Source organism: Triticum aestivum, chromosome 2D (genome assembly GCF_018294505.1).
Source record: "Triticum aestivum cultivar Chinese Spring chromosome 2D, IWGSC CS RefSeq v2.1, whole genome shotgun sequence".
NCBI lineage: Eukaryota > Viridiplantae > Streptophyta > Magnoliopsida > Poales > Poaceae > Triticum > Triticum aestivum.
Window position 1 is genome coordinate 318,121,127 of NC_057799.1, and position 17,845 is coordinate 318,138,971.

Sequence of the window (17,845 nt, forward strand, 5' to 3'; positions counted from 1 at the left end):
ATCCTTATCTACACAAAAAGATTGAAAGTAAACAGTTGCTGGTCAATAAGAATATATGAAACATACACAAAATGAAAAGAAGCATCTTAATTATGTTCATGGCAATCACACAAGGACAGTAGAAATTTTAAAACGTCAGCAATGCTTCATGTTACGGGAAGCATTACGATCAACTATGACATTCGTCAAATATGGGATTACTTTAATGGTGGCATTGCTTGTTTACCAGATACAGTAAATCAACAGCAGCTAAAGAGTTGGTTTAAGGGCATGGGACCGTGGGGACAACAGGTCACTCAGTAGCGTAAAGAAGCAACTTACTTATCATACTAGGGAAAACAGCAGGAGTACCATTTGTAACACAGTTTAATTGCATCATATCACTGGAGGCATTAGATTAACAATAACACTGGTTAGACATGTCCTTAAGGTAACAGTGTGATCGCTTCATTTTACATGTGCCCTTACATTAACAACAGCAAAAGGTTGGTATAAGGACATGCGACAATGGACGCATCAGCACAATGTACCTACAAGGAGGCATAAAGTGGTGATGCCGAGTTTGTTCATGCTCTGTGAGGGCAGCAAATCTAATCCTGGAGACCTTTTACTATGTGAGGGCAACAAATCTAATCCTGGAGACCTTTTACTATGTGAGGGCAGCAAATCTAATCCTGGAGACCTTTTACTATGTGAGGGCAGCAAATCTAATCTTGGACATACTCTGTTGACTTGTCCACCAGCCGCCACTTTCTATCCTTTTTTCAACCAATAATAGATCTGTTCCTTATCCAGTTTGTACTGAGTTTTCCCATTATTTCCCTTTTCAACCAAGAGACCGGTTGGGTATCCGGTCTCTACTACTTTCCCCCTGTTATTTCCTCTTTGAATCAACTCCTAGATTCATGCTACGACTTTCCCCCCTTTCTTTGTTGTTTGAACCAAGTCCTAGATTCGAATGCATGAAGTAGCTTTATCTCTAATAATACTAAAAATTTAGGTGGATTTGGAAGAGCTGATGGAAGTTGAAAAAGATGCACATGCAGACACGTGGGGATCTGGGGTAGTAGAGCAAGGCCGCTTTCGAAGAACTTGTACCTAAGGGTCGTCGGGATGTCGGCAGCGGCAGGTCCGATCTGCACACAATACAACAGGAAGGAAGAAGGGTCGGAGGACCTCCCGAGCCGGCGCCGTGTCGGAGAGAACGACACGGGCAGATGATCTGGCCCCGCCGGCAGCTGTGGGTTTCCTCCCTCGCCGGGGATGACCGCGTGAACGATGCACCTTTTAGTCCTCTACACACACCGGCCGAAGGGATCCGGCCGGCTCTGTGACCAGCGGTGAGCAGAGAGAAAATGTCGCTACCGCTGTCTTGTTTAGATCTGGAGAGGATGAGAGAATGAAGAGAGCAACCCTAGTAAAGCAAGCGCTTAGGCCCCTGCGTACATATATAGTGGAGTGATTATCTTTTTCTCTCCACAACAAGCGTTTCAATTTGTGTACGTGGCATTAAAGAAAAGAAACTCTCTATTTAAGGTGACTAACTGTACAACTCCTACTTACTACTCCTACTACTAGCAGTAGTATTGTTCACTTGTGCTCCCTGGCCCTCCATTCATTGAACAACCCCATGGGTGAATAAACATACGGTACTAGTATTTATATAGAAGAACAAGCTCGAACTATTTTCGCATAGTTAAAAGTTGAGGGCGGGGCTTTTCCCGGGCAGTACGCGTGGCCGTTTTCACGTAGACAGTTTGACAGAGAGGCGGGGAGGGTGAGGGAGTAGTGGATTCAACTTACTTACTGCTGGAAAGGTCGGGCTATGCGATTTGACGATGCGTTACTGCTGGAAAGACTTCTGATATGACTACTCACTATAGTCATGAATTACTGGCGCTACGACCGGGGTGATGCCCCCCTTCCGTTCCGCACTCTAATCTGGTGCATGACACGTCGACCCGGATGCTGGCTCTCCCACATGTCGGCGAAGTACATAGTAAGAAGGAGCAAAGAATCATGTGGTATATACTAGTACTACTAGTCACGTCGGAGGAGTGCGAACCACGGCAGCCCAGTGAACCAGCAGTGCGAACCACAGCAGCCCAGTGAACCAGCAGTAGAAAACAATTGGTGATATGGCCATAAAAACATGTGCTACGGTCCAGACAGTAGCATGTACAATACTACTCCTCTTTGTTTGGATCCCTGAGTTAGAGCTAGTTTGGGTTGAAATAGCCTCAAATTATCCAAACAGGAGGGGTTAGTTTGAGCTAGTTTGCTCTAACCCAGCTAAAAAAACTAGCCCGGTGGAGAGGTTCTAATTGGGTTAGTTCTCCTCGGGCCCACTAAAAGAGAACTAAAAAAATCTCCCCTGCCCGCACCAGATCGCTCCCTCCGCCCCCCTCGCACGACTCCTCTCTGTTCCCCATCGGGCCGCCCGCCCAAGCGCTGCTCCGCCGCTCGCCCTATCTCTCCTCCGTCTGCCCTCTCCCTCCAGCCTTCGAAGCTCGCCCCGCCCCCCCTTCACCGGTCGTTTTTCTCCCTCCATCGTGCACGGCGGCGGTGCATCTACCAGGGAGGTCGCGAGAGGGGTGAGTTTGTTCGTTCCTTCTCTGTCTCACAGCCATATCATTGATTTTGCTCGCTCTAGCGCTAATTCTGATTTGGAAAAGTAGATCCTGATTAAACTTGGTATAGATTTGTGGTGCACACATGGAATTGTTTGATGCTGCTTGAGGAGGTAATAAATCTTCCTAGAGGCCCAAAGATTCAGTTCACCTTTCTAGGTATTTCAGTTTCAGGCTTCCATTATTTCTAGAGGCCCAAAGATTCAGTTCACCTTTCTAGGTATTTCAGTTTCAGGATTGCATTATTTCTAGAGGCCCAAAGATTCGGTTCACAGTCGTCGGCAAGCGGCCCTGCTACCCATGCTAGTGTCGACCTCAACTCGCAAGCGCCGGCGTCAGAGGGGTTCCCGGGGCTTGGGCTCTACACAGCCTTCCTCCAGAGCGACGATGACAAGCTCCTCCCTGGGTGCGTGAGGGGCTCCGGGCTCCCTCTCGATCGTGAATGACTTCCGTGATGAGTTAGCTCATGCTTTGTTTCATGGAGTGTATTTTTTTGTGAAGCTTGATCGACGACTTGTATGTTTAAGTGGGATATCTCATTTGTATGGACAAAGTAAAATTTATCATGTTTTGCATGCTTGATTTGTAAAGATGGTTCGTTTATGTCAATTGTGAGCGGCAGGAGGCCACACAAGAGCCGGCCACACCAAATCCGGCAGGAAATAGGGTCCAAACTAGTCAAATGATTGAGAAAGAGCATTTATTATCAATCTAACCCTGCCATCCATACACCTCTTTGGTTTAGAGTTAGTTCAGGGTTAGCTCAAGGTTAGAATCTAACTCTAACCTCTAACTGAGTTAGAGTTCTCCTCGTCTCAGTTCATCGCCATCATACTTTCCCCATTCCTGTGTTTTCAGTATCCTGCGAATCAAAGAGGCCCTTAGACTAGTTTAGGTCCGGTCATTTTTTATAAACGTGTTATGTCCAAAATTTAATGAACGTGCTCCGGTTCCTACGAAAATAATCCGGTTTCATCTAGTAATTCATTCATTTATTTATTCTTCTGCGGGGGGTTTGCATGTAATTCGTGAGGTCTTAAATGTAAAGTACCCCGGCATATGCTCCGAGTCGTGCATGCACTATCACTACTGGAATAAGCTAATTTGCCATCTGCCAGCTCTTTGCCGTCTGCTAGCTGACGGCAAAGAAGCTCTTTGCCGTCAGCTACCCAAAAGCAGACGGCAAAGAAATGACAGACGGCAAAGAAGCTCTTTGCCATCTGCGGGCTCTTTGCCGTCTGCCAGCAGACGGCAAAGAATCTTTGCCGTCCGCTGGCAGACGGCAAAGAGAGAGGTGGCCCCCACCCCCCACCCGTTTGGAAAAAACTTAACGGCCCACCTCTTTGCCGTCTGCCAGCAGACGGCAAAGAGGCAAAAGGGCGGACGGCAAAGAGAGGCGGACGGCAAAGAGGAGACTACCTAACGGGCGGGGGGTATGGGCCGTTACTCTCTGTTCTCTCCTCGCCGACGCGCCCCGCCACCACTTCCCATCCCACCGCCGCCGCCGCCGCTCGCCGCGCGCCGCCGCCCCCACGACTCGCCGCCGCCCGGTCGCCCCACCACCCCGCCGTCCCACCGCCCCCCCGCCCCGTCGCCACTGCCGCCCGGCGCCGTCGCCCCACCACCCGTCGCCCCCGCCGCCCCACCGCCCCGGCCCCCGCCGCCCCATCGCCCCGTCGCCGCCCCCGCCCCGGCGCCCCGGCCCCTCGCCGCCCCGCGCCCCACCGCCCTGGCCCGGCGCCGCCGCCCCAGGCCGCCCCGCACCCCTCCTCCACCGGCCACCTCCTCCACCGGCCACCTCCTCCACCGGCCCTGCCCCAGGTGAGCTCTACCTCCTCTTTTTTTCCTTTTTTTCTTCTGTTTTTTTAGTTTTAGGTTTATGTTTAGTTTAGATTTAGTTTTAGTTTTAGGTTTAGTTTTAGTTTAGTTTTAGGTTTAGATTTAGTTTTTTCCTTTTTTCTGTTTTATTAGTTTTAGGTTTATGTTTAGTTTAGTTTTAGTTTTAGTTTTAGTTTTAGATTTAGGTTTAGTTTTAGGTTTAGTTTTAGGTTTAGTTTAGTTTGAGGAAAGAAGAAGAAGAAGAGAAAAAGAGGAGAGGAGGAGAAGAAGAAGAGGAAAAAGGAAAGGAAGAAGAAGAAGAGGAGGAGGAGAAGAAAAAAGAAGAAGAGGAAGAAGAAGAAGAAAAAAGAGGAGAGGAGGAGAAGAAGAAGAGGAAAAAGGAAAGGAGGAAGAAGAAGAAGAAGGAAAAAAAGGAAGAAAAGGAAGAATAGGAAGAAGAAGAAAAGGAAAAAAGAGGAAAAAAACCCGACCCGACACGGCATCCTGACCCGACACGGCACCCCGACCCCGACCCGGCACCCCGACCCCGACCCGGCACCCCGACACGACACCCCGACCCCGACCCCGACACGCCGACCCCGAGCCTGACCCGACACCCCGACCCCCACACCGACACGGCATCCCGACCCCGACCCGGCACCCCGACCCGACACCCCGACCCCGAGACCCCGACCCCGACACCGACACCGACACGACACCCCGACACCGACACCCTGACACCACACCCACCCTTACCCCGACACCGACACGGCACCCCGACCCCGACCCGGCACCCCGACCCGACACCCCGACCCCGAGACCCCGACCCCGAGCCTGACCCGACACCCCGACCCCGACACCGACACGACACCCCGACCCCGACCCGGCACCCCGACCCGACACCCCAACCCCGAGACCCCGACCCCGACCCCGACACCCCGACCCCGAGCCTAACCCGACACCCCGACCCTGACACCGACACGGCACCCCGACCCCGACCCGGCACCCCGACCCGACACCCCGACCCCGAGACCCCGACACGGCACCCCGACACCGACACGACACCCCGACCCCCGACACCTCCCGAAAAGGTGTTCTTTGGCCTTCCAGAAGCCGACGGGGTCATATATTTGTGAATTATTAGTTAGGTCATATATTTTTCGATTTTGTTATGAAAACATCATATATAATTGTGTTGATCGGGTAGTTTTAAATGTGCAGTTGTTTCATCGCTGCGAGGTTTGGTGTTCGATGACCTCGTCGTGCGTTTGACGAGCTCTGCCCCTTCGTTCGTGGGTGAGCACAAATGACATGTCCTCCTCCCCCATTAATTATTTGATCTATTCCGATGAAACTTGATAGCTAGCTATATATGTGTCTTGAATCATCAGTATGCGTAACCAATATGTGTCTCCCGTTCGAAAGCGTCATAGTTATAAATATGCATGCATTTGCATATTTATAACCTTGATTCTTTCGAATTGTCCAACGCTATCCATGGACTGCCCGAGTATGTTTAGATTGGGTTCGTTTTCCCATATGCTTTGCTCCGGATCCGACGCATAAATTTCGTCAGTGCCTCCCCTGTTGTTCTCCGGATACACATCCTCTCTGTTTATTGCAGAGACGTGTATCAGGAGAACAGCGGGGAGGTGCTGCCGAAATTTTGCGTAGGATCCGGAGCATAGCATGGGAAAATGAACCCAATCTAAACATACTCGGGTGGGATTAGGACCTATCATTACCTATTAGAGTGTAGGTTGCATGGACGTAATAAAATTGACAAAGTAGATCAACTGATGAATATATACATGGTGAATTATATATATATATATATTTGTTGTGTGTCTAGTAGCTCTGAAAGTCAAGATGAGTGATCGTGCGTGGATGTACACCGGTCACACTGGTCAGAACAAATGGAGCACTGAATGGTTCACAAAAACCAAGGGGTTTGTGCGAGCCGCATTTGCAAATGGCCAGAGGAAAACCTGGTGCCCCTGTTTACGGTGCGGCAATTGGGAAAAGAGGACAGAGGCTGAAATGGGCAAACACCTGCAGAAGAGTGGTTTTACGCCCGATTATACGGTGTGGACATTTCATGGTGAGTCTGCCCAACGTGACCGAGCTGAGGTGGATCGTCGTCGCACCGACGAGCATGGTACCGGGATGGAAAACATGGTGCAAGACTTCGATGATGCTCGGGATTCGGACGAGGAGATGGAGGAATCTGCAAAGGCCTTCAATGAAATGTTGGAGTCTTCAAAACGTCCGCTCCATGAGCACACTGAGCTTTGTCAGTTGGATGCCATCTCACAAGTAATGGCTCTGAAGGCTCAGTTCAACTTGGGCAGAGAATGCTACGATGCAATGATGACAGTATTTGGACGCTTTCTACCCAAAGGCCATGTAATGCCTGCAAACCTGTACCAGTCGGACAAAATCCTCCGTGCACTGAAGATGCCCTATGATAAGATACATGCCTGTGAGAAAGGATGTGTCTTGTTTAGGCTTGACTATGCGGACTTGAACTATTGTCCCATTTGCAAGTCTTCCAGGTATGTTGTGGTAGACAACGGTATGGGTGAGAAGACACAGACCAAAATCCCCGTTAGTGTTCTTCGGTATATGCCAATCGTACCAAGACTTCAACGTCTTTTCATGGTCGAAGAGACGGCCAGACAGATGACATGGCACAAAACGGGCAAAAGAACCGAACTAGATGCAGATGGGAATCTGATGATTGTACACACATCGGATGGTGTTGCGTGGAAAAAGTTTGATGAATTACATGGTGACAAAGCGGCAGATCCGAGGCATCCTCGAGTCGGCATCAGCACGGATGGGTTCAGTGTGTTTGGTATGACGGCAGCCCAATACAGTTGTTGGCCCGTATTTGTCTTTCCACTCAATCTCCCCCCCGGACAGATTATGCAAAGAAAGAACATTTTCCTGACGTTGATAATTCCAGGGCCCAACTATCCGGGGAAAAATATGAATGTGTACATGCAACCGCTTAAGGACGAATTGCAAGAAGCCTGGGATAATGGGTTCAAGACATACGACGCCTATAGCAAACGGAACTTCATAATGCGTGTCTGGTACATGTACTCGACGCATGACTTGCCGGCGTATGCGCTATTCGTTGGCTGGTGTGTGCATGGAAGGTTCCCGTGCCCCACATGCAAGGGAGCTCTTGAGTTTCGTTGGCTTCAGGCCGGTCGCAAGTTTTCTTGCTTCGACATGCATAGACAGTTCCTGAATCCTCGCCATAAGTTCAGGAAAGACAAGAAGAACTTCATCAGAGGTAGAGTTGTCAAAAACTCTGCACCACCTGCATTGACAGGCCAACAGACCCTGGATCAGTTAAACGCTCTCGAGCCAGATCCAGAGCGTCCAGGGTACTTCAAGGGGTATAATTCTAAGCACGCCTGGACTCACAAAACATGCTTATGGGATCTGCCTTACTTCAAAGACCTCCTTTGCCCACACAACATCGACGTGATGCACACTGAGAAGAATATCGCCGAGGCACTTTTTGGTACATTGTTCGGCATAGATGGGAAGTCAAAGGATAATACTAAGGCTAGAGTCGATCTGGAGGCGCTATGTGATAGGCCGTTACAAAACATGAAAGAACCGAAAGGAAAGCAGAACTGGACGAAGCCAAAGGCATGGTTCAATCTTGGAAGGCCAGCTATGAGGGAAATTATCTTGTGGGTGAAAATGCAGTTGATGTTCCCCGATGGGTATGCAGCGAATCTACAGAGGGGAGCCAGTCTTGATAAATTGAAGATATTTGGTCTCAAGAGTCATGATTGGCACATATGGATTGAGCGGGTAATGCCGGTGATGTTGCGTGGCTTCATCCCTGAGGATGAATGGCTAGTACTGGCAGAACTCAGCTATTTCTTCCGTGTTCTTTGTGCGAAAGAACTATCGCCTGGCGTGCTAGAAGAAATGGAAGAGTTGGCGCCGGAGTTGATCTGCAAGTTAGAGAAGATCTTTCCACCGGGCTTCTTTAATCCAATGCAACATTTGATTTTGCATCTCCCGACCGAGGCAAGATTGGGGGGGCCCGTGCAAAATCGTTGGTGCTACCCAACTGAGAGGATGCAGAAGACGCTTCGACAAAAATGTAAAAATAAACGTAGAATTGAAGCATCGATGGCTGAGGCATTCATCACTGAGGAGGCGGCAAACTTCGTGACAGCACACTACGAAGCCAAAAATCGTCATTTGCATAATCCGAAGCCTCGGTACAATGCTGACGACCCTAAAAAGGGTGGATCCAACCTCAGCCTATTCAAAGGGAATCTCGCACCAGCCAGTGTTTCAAATCCAGTATCTTTGGATAACGAACAATGGCGGACCATTTCGTTGTATATCTTCAACAACCTGATAGAAGTGCGGCCGTACATCGAGTAAGTTCTCGGTACATAGTTTCGCAACTTCTATTTCCTTTGAACTGCTCTTATTCCTGGATATTTCATACAGTCGATACGTCGCCTTATTCTCGTATGGAGCGGTGATCCAAAAGGATTCTGTCGAAGAGTATGAGCTTCTCGCAAAGCAAGGAGGCGGCTATCCCGGTTTCATCTCTTGGTTCAAACAAACGGTAATTTCTATTAGACTTGTAGGCTAATTTGTAGGCGGCTATCCCGGTTTCATTCGCTAATTTGTGCGTAATGCAACAATCCTTTCATATTAAACTTGTAGGCTAATTCAGAGTCTATGGACGCCGAATTGAGACAAGTCGCTAATGGTTTTGACTATAAGGTCCGTTCATTTGACAAATACGACATCAACGGGTATCGCTTTCGTACCTATGGCAAAGAGCTATCTATGGCCGACCGAAAGTCTACAAATTGTTGTGTATCTGCTATCGGCGAAGGAGGTACCGAGTATTATGGGAGAGTTGAAGCAATTTATGAACTTCTATTCTATGGTGAAAACCCACCGAATGTCGTAGTCTTCAAATGTTATTGGTTTCAGCCGAAGGAGACTAGAAGGACTCATGAACATATAGGGCTAGTTGAAATCAACCAAAGCACCCATTTAGATGTTCCTGATGTCTATATTACGGCTCAACAGGCGACCCAAGTATTCTATCTACCGTGGGCCTGCCAAACTAATCCAAATCTGAAAGGTTGGGATGTCGTTTATGAAGTGCCGCCACGTGCTAGACTATCTCCCCCAAAGGAAGAGGATTATGAACCTCACATTAACCCAGACACATATGAAGGAGAATTCTTCCAAGAGACACGTCTTTCCAAAAAGCGTTTCAAGAACCGCTATACTTCACCCCAAAACATTGAAGTAGACAGCGACAGTGAATCCGACATCACCCCAGAGGAGGAACAAGAAGAGCCGGAACAAGAAGAGGTTACTGCTGCGGATGACCTGTCATTGCTTGACCGATTACGTCAAGGTGGCCTTCCACATGTTGATGCCACTGAACCCTATGAGCCCGTCATTGATTATAGTGATGATGATGATTATGCATTTATTGATGATACTGATCGAGATTATTAGTAGTGTCAGGTATTAAATTTTTTTATGTTGTACTTGATGATGATACACTTAAGTGATACACATATTATTATTCATGTCGGTCTTTTTTTATGTTGTACTAATTTCGTTTACTGTTTGTCATGGCAGGTGTTGAAAGATGGTGGGCGCTGGTCGGGAGCGCGCCAAGGCCCCTTCTTCGTCGGCGCGTGGTCTGAGGTCTTCCATTCCAGACGCACCTCTCCGCCGAGCGTTGCTGGACAGTATGGCCACACCGCCGGGCCCTTCTTCGTCGACCGCGGTGCCCAGCAGGGGACGAGGTAGGAAGAGAGGAGGTGGGGCACGTGGTCGCGGGAGAGGAGGTAGGGTGACTGCTACGGCGCCTTCCTCGCCGCCACCCCCAGCTGTTTCACCCGAGCACGTGACTGCTAGGGTGGACTCGTCCGAGGAGGAGGCTACACGGACTCCGGTCCACGAGCCTCCGGTCCACGGGTCTTGGGCCCACGAGCCTCGGGTCGACTGGCCTTCGGCCCACGAGACCCCGGAGGAGCACACGTCCGGATGGGGTACCTGGCCGGATCAGCCCGAGGAGCCGAGTGGCCATGCTGATGATGGCGGGGAGCCGACTGATCTTGAGGAGGAGGGGGGCACCGTCTACCAGCGTGGTGCTACACGGCTCCCGTCCGTGCCGGCGACCCGCGAGCAGAGGTGGTTGATTTTCCCTGATGGGGAGAGGTACGTAAGTGCATTTAATATTTTTGTACCTTGTGCATTCACGTTTCTTCAAATAACTAATGCGTTGGCCTTGTCATGCTGCAGGGGTTGGGACCACCATCATAGTGTCCGCCGGCCCAACTCCGTCCTTGGAGTTCTTTGCCGGCAAAACTTCCCGGGGTTTGTCACGTTGCCTGGTGAGGGTCGGCTTCCAGAGCTTGGATTGAGCTGGGAGCACTACGTGGCTGCCCCGGCCCCGCCGGATGAGATTATCGACGGTGTCGTGTGCGACACGAGGGCAGACATGGTGATCAGAAAGTTCTGGGTAATTTCTCCTTTACACATTTAAAAATCTTCAACTAGCTAGTTATTAATTGTACTAATCAATATTGTCTCATTTGATTGCAGACATTCTACAGGTGTGAGGAGGGATACGAGGAGGACGCGGCACATGTTATCGAGAACGTCTGCAAGCGCCTACTCCAGAACTTACGGCACGAGGCTCGGGTGCAGGCTGTTCGAGACTACTACGCCTTGCGTGGTATCAAGAAGACCAAGCCGGCGTGCCGCGATAAGTTCCTGAGTAAGGAGCAGTACATGAAGGTAATTCTTAAGGCCTTCTACTTAAGTTCCTTCATTTAGTAATTCTTAGCCGTAGCGCTCAAGTTTCTATTTGCTAACTTAGGCGCCTCCGAGATGGTGTGCGGATCGGATGGATTGTTGGGAGGTGTTGGTCGATGAGTGGTGCTCAAAAGAATGGCTAGCCCTCCACAACGAGGCCAAGGACAAACGTGCCCAAATGGAAGGTGTGCCACACCATCAAGGCAGCTCCAACTTATATCAGTTCGGGCGCAACTGGGTATGTGGTTTGCTTCATGATTCATGCAATTCATTCATCATGCTAGCTTGAGCCCTTTAATTACTAATTTTCATTGTTTCTCTCTTTCAGGCACGCCACAATAAGGTGGATAAGGTGCCAGAGGTGTACGACCTGTATGCCATGGCCCACACTGCCTCTTTCAAGAAAGTCAAGGCTTTCTCTCAGTCTGACCTCGATGATGCAAACAACTTCACCAACATCTCCTCCCACAACAAGCTCGTGAGATATAGAGATGAGGGGAAGGCGAGGAAAGGGGAGGACTTTAACCCGAGCCAGGGTCCCATTGATCCAGAGCTGGTGATGATATCTGGTGGCGGGAGGTCCCATGGCTCCATAGCCATTGGAGATGGACTTATCCGTTGTCCTAGCACTCTCCCGGAGATCAAGGCGCGCCAGTCGAGCTCCGCTCCTGAGATAAGGCCTCGTGAACGGCCAGTGCAACTCGCCATCAAGGTTAGTGATACGTACTCAGTTATCTTTCTCCATTACATTGTGTGCGCTTCCATCAATGATTACAAATGGTCATGTGAGTGGTGTTGCAGGCTGCTATACAGAGTGAGAGAGATAGAACGGAGAAACTTCTGGCGGAGGCGGCGGAGAGGCAGCGGGAGTTGGAGGAGAGGACGACAAAGATGATGGAGGAGGAGAGGGCACGGAATGACATGCAGGCAAGGGCCATGTACGAGCTCCTTGTGGTAAGTTTCTTCTGCAGATTAGCCAAAACATTCATGTAGTGTTTGTCTCATTACTAACTAGTATGACTGAGTCGTCAAAACCAAATGTGCAGTCTGTGTGCGAGAAGACAGGTCAGACCGCTCCGCCGATGCCAGTGATTGCTCCTGGGACCACGGTGAGTTTTATTTGAATGGACATTACTTGCTAGTCTTAACATTTGAGTGTCATCATGCTAACAAGACATTGGAAATGATCTTTGGTGCAGCGTAACTCCAGACAAGCATCGCACGATCCTTCTCCAGCTACCGACACGAGCCACCCCGCTCCTACACCTCCTGGATCTTGGTAAGTTTATCTAGTGTTTTGCTTAACACATGCATAAAGACCTAGACTTAGCTTTATTTCCTCCAATGCTTACCATAATGACCTAGACTTAGCTTCTTCTCCTCCAAAATGACTTAATAAGCTTACTGACCTCCAAAACCATCCATTTTACCTAAGTTAGCTCTAAAACGATATGTACTTAGCTTACTTATGTCAAAAATTGCATAATTAGCTTAGTTAGCTCATAGACGATCCATTTTACCTAAGTTAGCTCTAAAATGACCCATTTTACCTAGGTTAGCTTATAAATGATCCAGTTCATCCAAGTTAGCTCAAAAATGACCCATTTTACCTAGATTAGCTCCTAAATGATCCATTTTACCTACGTTAGCTTTAAAATGACCCATTTCACCTAGGTTAACTCCAAAATGACCCATCTTACCTAGGTTATCTCATAAACGATCCATTTCAACTAATTTAGCTCATAAACGATCCATTTCACCAAGTTAGCTAAAAAATGATCCATTTCACCTAAATTAGCTCTTAAATGATCCATTTCACCTAAGTTAGCTCAAAGCTCAAAAAAGATCCATTTCAACTAAATTAGCTCATAAATGATCCATTTCACCTAAGTTAGCTCAAAAACGATCCATTTCAACTAAGTTAGCTCATAAATGATCCATTTCACCTAAGTTAGTTAAAAAACGATCCATTTCACCTTAGTTACCTAAAAAACGATCCATTTGACCTTAGTTAGCTCATAAACGACCCATTTCAACTAAGTTAGCTCATAAATGATCCATTTCACCTTAGCTAGCTCATAAACGACCCATTTCAACTTAGTTAGCTCATATATGATCCATTTCACGTAAGTTAGCTCATAAATGACATACTCTTCTTGTTCTAGTCTTCTTCTTGTTCTACTCTTCTTGTTCTAGTCTTCTTATTCTAGTCACCTATTTCTAACTTTCTTATTTTTCATTTTGCAGATTTCATTCACTTGACGAAAGCTTGCATAGATGGAGTGCTCCTTATCCCTTTCTCTGTTTCTTTTGTATCGTTGAACTATGCATGTATCGTTGGATGAAACTACTGTAATATATATGGTTGGATTCCTCTATGTTGAACTTGCTATGTATGATGGAACTATGCATGGAACTATGTATGATGAAGTTATGTGTTGGATATCTTATATGTTTGCTCTGTAATGGCCTTGTGAAATATATCTATATATGTCATATATATTTGTGATGAAAATTGTTGGATTTAATAAAAAACAGAAAAAAGAGCCAATATGCAGGCTCTTTGCCGTCTGCCACCGACGGCAACGGGCTCTTTGCCGTCTGCCGCGGACGGCAAAGAAGCCACGTGGCATCCAGCTGTGCTTCCTGGGAGCTGACCCATTTGGTCAATTTGCCTACTGTGGCAGACGGCAAAGAGTAAACGAGTTTGCCGTCAGCGGCGGACGGCAAAGGCCTGCCATGTGGTGACGTGTAGATGACATCATACGGCGGACGGCAAAGACACTAGAAAGTTTGCCGTCCGCTGGCAGACGGCAAAGGAACTAGAAAGTTTGCCGTCCGCGGCGGACGGCAAAGGCCTGCCGTTAGCCACTTAACGGACTGAGAGCACAATTATTGCCGTCCGCTCTCTTTGCCGTCAGCCGCCAGGAAGCAGACGGCAAAGTAGCTGTTTACCGTAGCCTACTTTGCCGGAGCCTTTTGCCGTCCGCGGCTGACGGCAAAGGCCTTTGCCGTCCGCCGTGGCAGATGGCAAAATAGTTGATTCCTGTAGTGTATGACCCAGATGCTTTATGTCCCACATGTCGGCCAAAGGGAGCACGTGGAAATAGCATAGGAATACATATAGGAGGATAAATGCATGAAAAAAATATGTACTGTGAAGCATAGTTGCGGTTCGAAAAGGAGACCTAAAGTGATGACATGTATAGGTCGCACGCACCCAACTAGTGGTACTAGACATACGACTACTTTTTCCTTCAAAAAAAGAAGTACGAGTGCTCAGTACTCCTTTTCTATCAACACGAGTCCCATCTGACAATAGCGTCCGTGCTACAGCTAGCTCTTCTCCCTCGTTTCTCTGTTCTAATTCTAAACTCAGCCGACGCCCGGTGGGTGGGGTGGAGATTTGCCGATGGTCGGTTTGCTCAACTACGGCCCCACCTCACAGTGAAAATGTTACGACTGGAATAAAAATGCCATATACTCCCTCCATTCCTAAATATAAGCCTTTTTAGAAATTTCAAATGGAATACAACATACGGATATATGTAGACATATTTTAGAGTGTAGATTCACTCATTTTGCTCCGTATATAGTCACTTGTTGGAATCTCTAGAAAGAGTTATATTTGGGAACGGGGGGAGTACTATACTAATAAAACATTAAGGCCACGAGGCGATGCAGTGCTGGTTACATGAGGCAAGAAGAAGAGATGCATCCATCGACGACGTCCACCTCCTCGACTCAGGGCGCCGGTCCACCGAACAATGGCTAAGTAGCGGCGGCTTTCGAGGCCAGGTCGACGTGCTTCTGAACAATGACGTCCAAAGATTCCAGCCACTTGAAGAAGGCCAACGTCTTTCTGTCCTCGCTGGCCTTGTAGTGACCTATGTAGACGATTTCCTCGTAGACGTGGATGTGCAGGTCGACGGTTTCTTGCATGGCGAGGCGCTGCACGGCGAGCGCTGCCTCGAGCTGCACATTCTTCGTCTTGACCTCCGACACGTGCAGGGCCACCAGGGCTTGAAAGAGTTCATCACCATGGAGGCCGATGAGGGTGGCAGGCAATGAGTAGCCTAGGCACGCGGGCTGGAGCAGTACGACAAGGTCGTCCGCGCGCTTCTTGACGGCGGTGAACTTGCGGATGGAGTGGACCATCATGTCGTCCATGCGAGAGGCGAAGCTGGCATCGGCGAGGGCTACGGTGCCGGCGGTCGCCAGCATCATCTGGAAATGTTGTGCGGTGTGGGGCCGCAGGCCGGCGTCTTGGATGATTTGGCACAGCCAACTGCCGCTCGCGTCCATCTCCTCCATAGGTGCTTGTGGCTTCTGGTCACTTGGTCTTGGATTGGAGTGAGCAGTGTTGCGCAGAGACTAGGAGTAGATGGATTGGAGTGGTGGGGCGCCTTTATATGAGAGTCCAAACTCTATTGCATTCACATCGTGTTGGCTCTATTCTGCTTCTCCAATTAATTCCCTCTGCATGCTAATTGAGGATGCATCATTGGCCATTAAACGTCTCGGGAACCGCTACCCTCTCCCTCCTTGGCATTCAAGCCGTATCAATGTAAATGCGTGTCAGTAGACATTCCCGTCGACGACGAGGTGCCTATGGTGACTTCGTAAATTTCAAGATGATATGCCAGCGCTGTCTTTCGGAGGTGCTCATAGGGGTAGGGGGTGTGTGTGTGTGCGTTCATAGGGTGAGTGTATGAGCATGTATATGAGCGCTTGCGTCTGTACTGTGTTAAAAAAATCGTAAATGCGTGTCAAAAAGAGACTAGTCAGTACTAGTATACTCAGTATTGTGCACCGCGACCAAGGCGAAGAGGAAAACAAGAGAACTACGTATTTATTTATGGTGTAGATTCACTCATTTGGCTCCATATGTACTCCGTCTCAGTGTAGTCTAGTCACTTTTTGCAATCTCTAGAAAGGCAAATACCCCTTTCTGGTTTACATGGCTATACTAGCAAGTACTACAATAGTGGGCTCACATAGCAATTTTGTCTCATGCAAGAGCCTGGCTATATGCGTGCTCCAAGGTTCGCAACTGCCACGTTCGGGTTGCGCTTGGCTCTTCGCCTCTTCGAGAAGACGAACAATGATGTTACTACTACTACTTCTACAGTCTCAAATCCACCACTGCATGTCCGTCCACCGCGTGCGGGAGGGATAGCTTGTTGTAGTATAAGGCTAGTTGTAATGGGAGTATCATAGGTAGTACTCCGTCTGTTCCTAAATATTTGTCTTTCTAGAGATTTCAACAAGTGACTACATACGAAGCAAAATTAGTGAATCTACACTCTAAAATATGTATATATACGTCCGTATGTGGTAGTCCATTTGAAATATACAAAAAAAATTAGGAACGGAGGGAGTATCATGCATGCCAACTAGGCAAATTTGATGAGGTGGCATAGAATTAAATGAAGAAAGAGAGGGTTGAGTAACATATCATGATACCGTATCATATTAAATGTTGTGCTACTATGTGTCATGCATGCTAATAAATGAAGTCATCTATGATACTAACATATGATACTATGCACTACGGATGTAGTATCATACACTAGTATCATATGCATGATACTAGTATATGATACTTCCATTACGACCAGCCTAAGCAAAAGCCTGTCCTCGTCTGCGAGCCACCGCACGCATGGGTGAGGAAGAAGGCGTGTAGTAGTAAAATCAAGCTTCTCCTCGTTGTAAGAGTTGACGCGACACATCATAGCACTGGCCCCACATGGCTGCCTCTAAACTTGGCTGAAAGACCCGCAGTGTACAATATATTTGCTGCAACCTCTAACATTTACCCCACCACAATATATTCCTGTGTTGACCAGATGAGCGTGCAAACTACAATCACTAGGATGTCAGGTAGGGCCAGAAGATTATTTTAATAAAAAAATGCTTCGAGACAGCCTCATAGCATGGAGCCAACCCCAACGATTTTAAGCTTAGAGGCACGGTACATGCTATCCTAGACTACTCTACACATGAAACTGCCACACGAGCGTCCGGGTTGCGCTTGGCTCTTCGCCTCTTCGGGAAGTCAAACAATGATGGAGTACTACCGCAGTGCAGGAGTACTACAGTATGCTTCTGGCCATCTAACACCGAATGAAGTGCTGCATGTCCACCGCGTGCGGGAGGGAGAGCGTGTAGCGAAAGCTTCTCCTAGTCCTGCCAGCCACCACGCTCATGGGCGTGGGAGGGACGCAGCTTCATTGAGTTACTGCTCCTGCCTTTGCGTGTATGACAGGTGGGCCCAACAGGCGGGTGTCCCACTGTCATACAGCCAAAGGCAGGCGCAGTTAAGGCACCGGAGCTTAGTCCGCGAGGGAGAGGGCGTTGTAGTAATCAAACTTCTCGTTGTTGTACGAGTTGGCGCAACACATCAAAGCACTGCACTCGATATATTTCAATAATTTCAGTTTACCGATGCATTAATTACAACACATGCATGCATGCCGTGACTCTCCTTTTGATACTTGCATGTGTTGATTTAATGCACCTTGAAGTAGTATGAATATGTGAAGGTAAAGCTT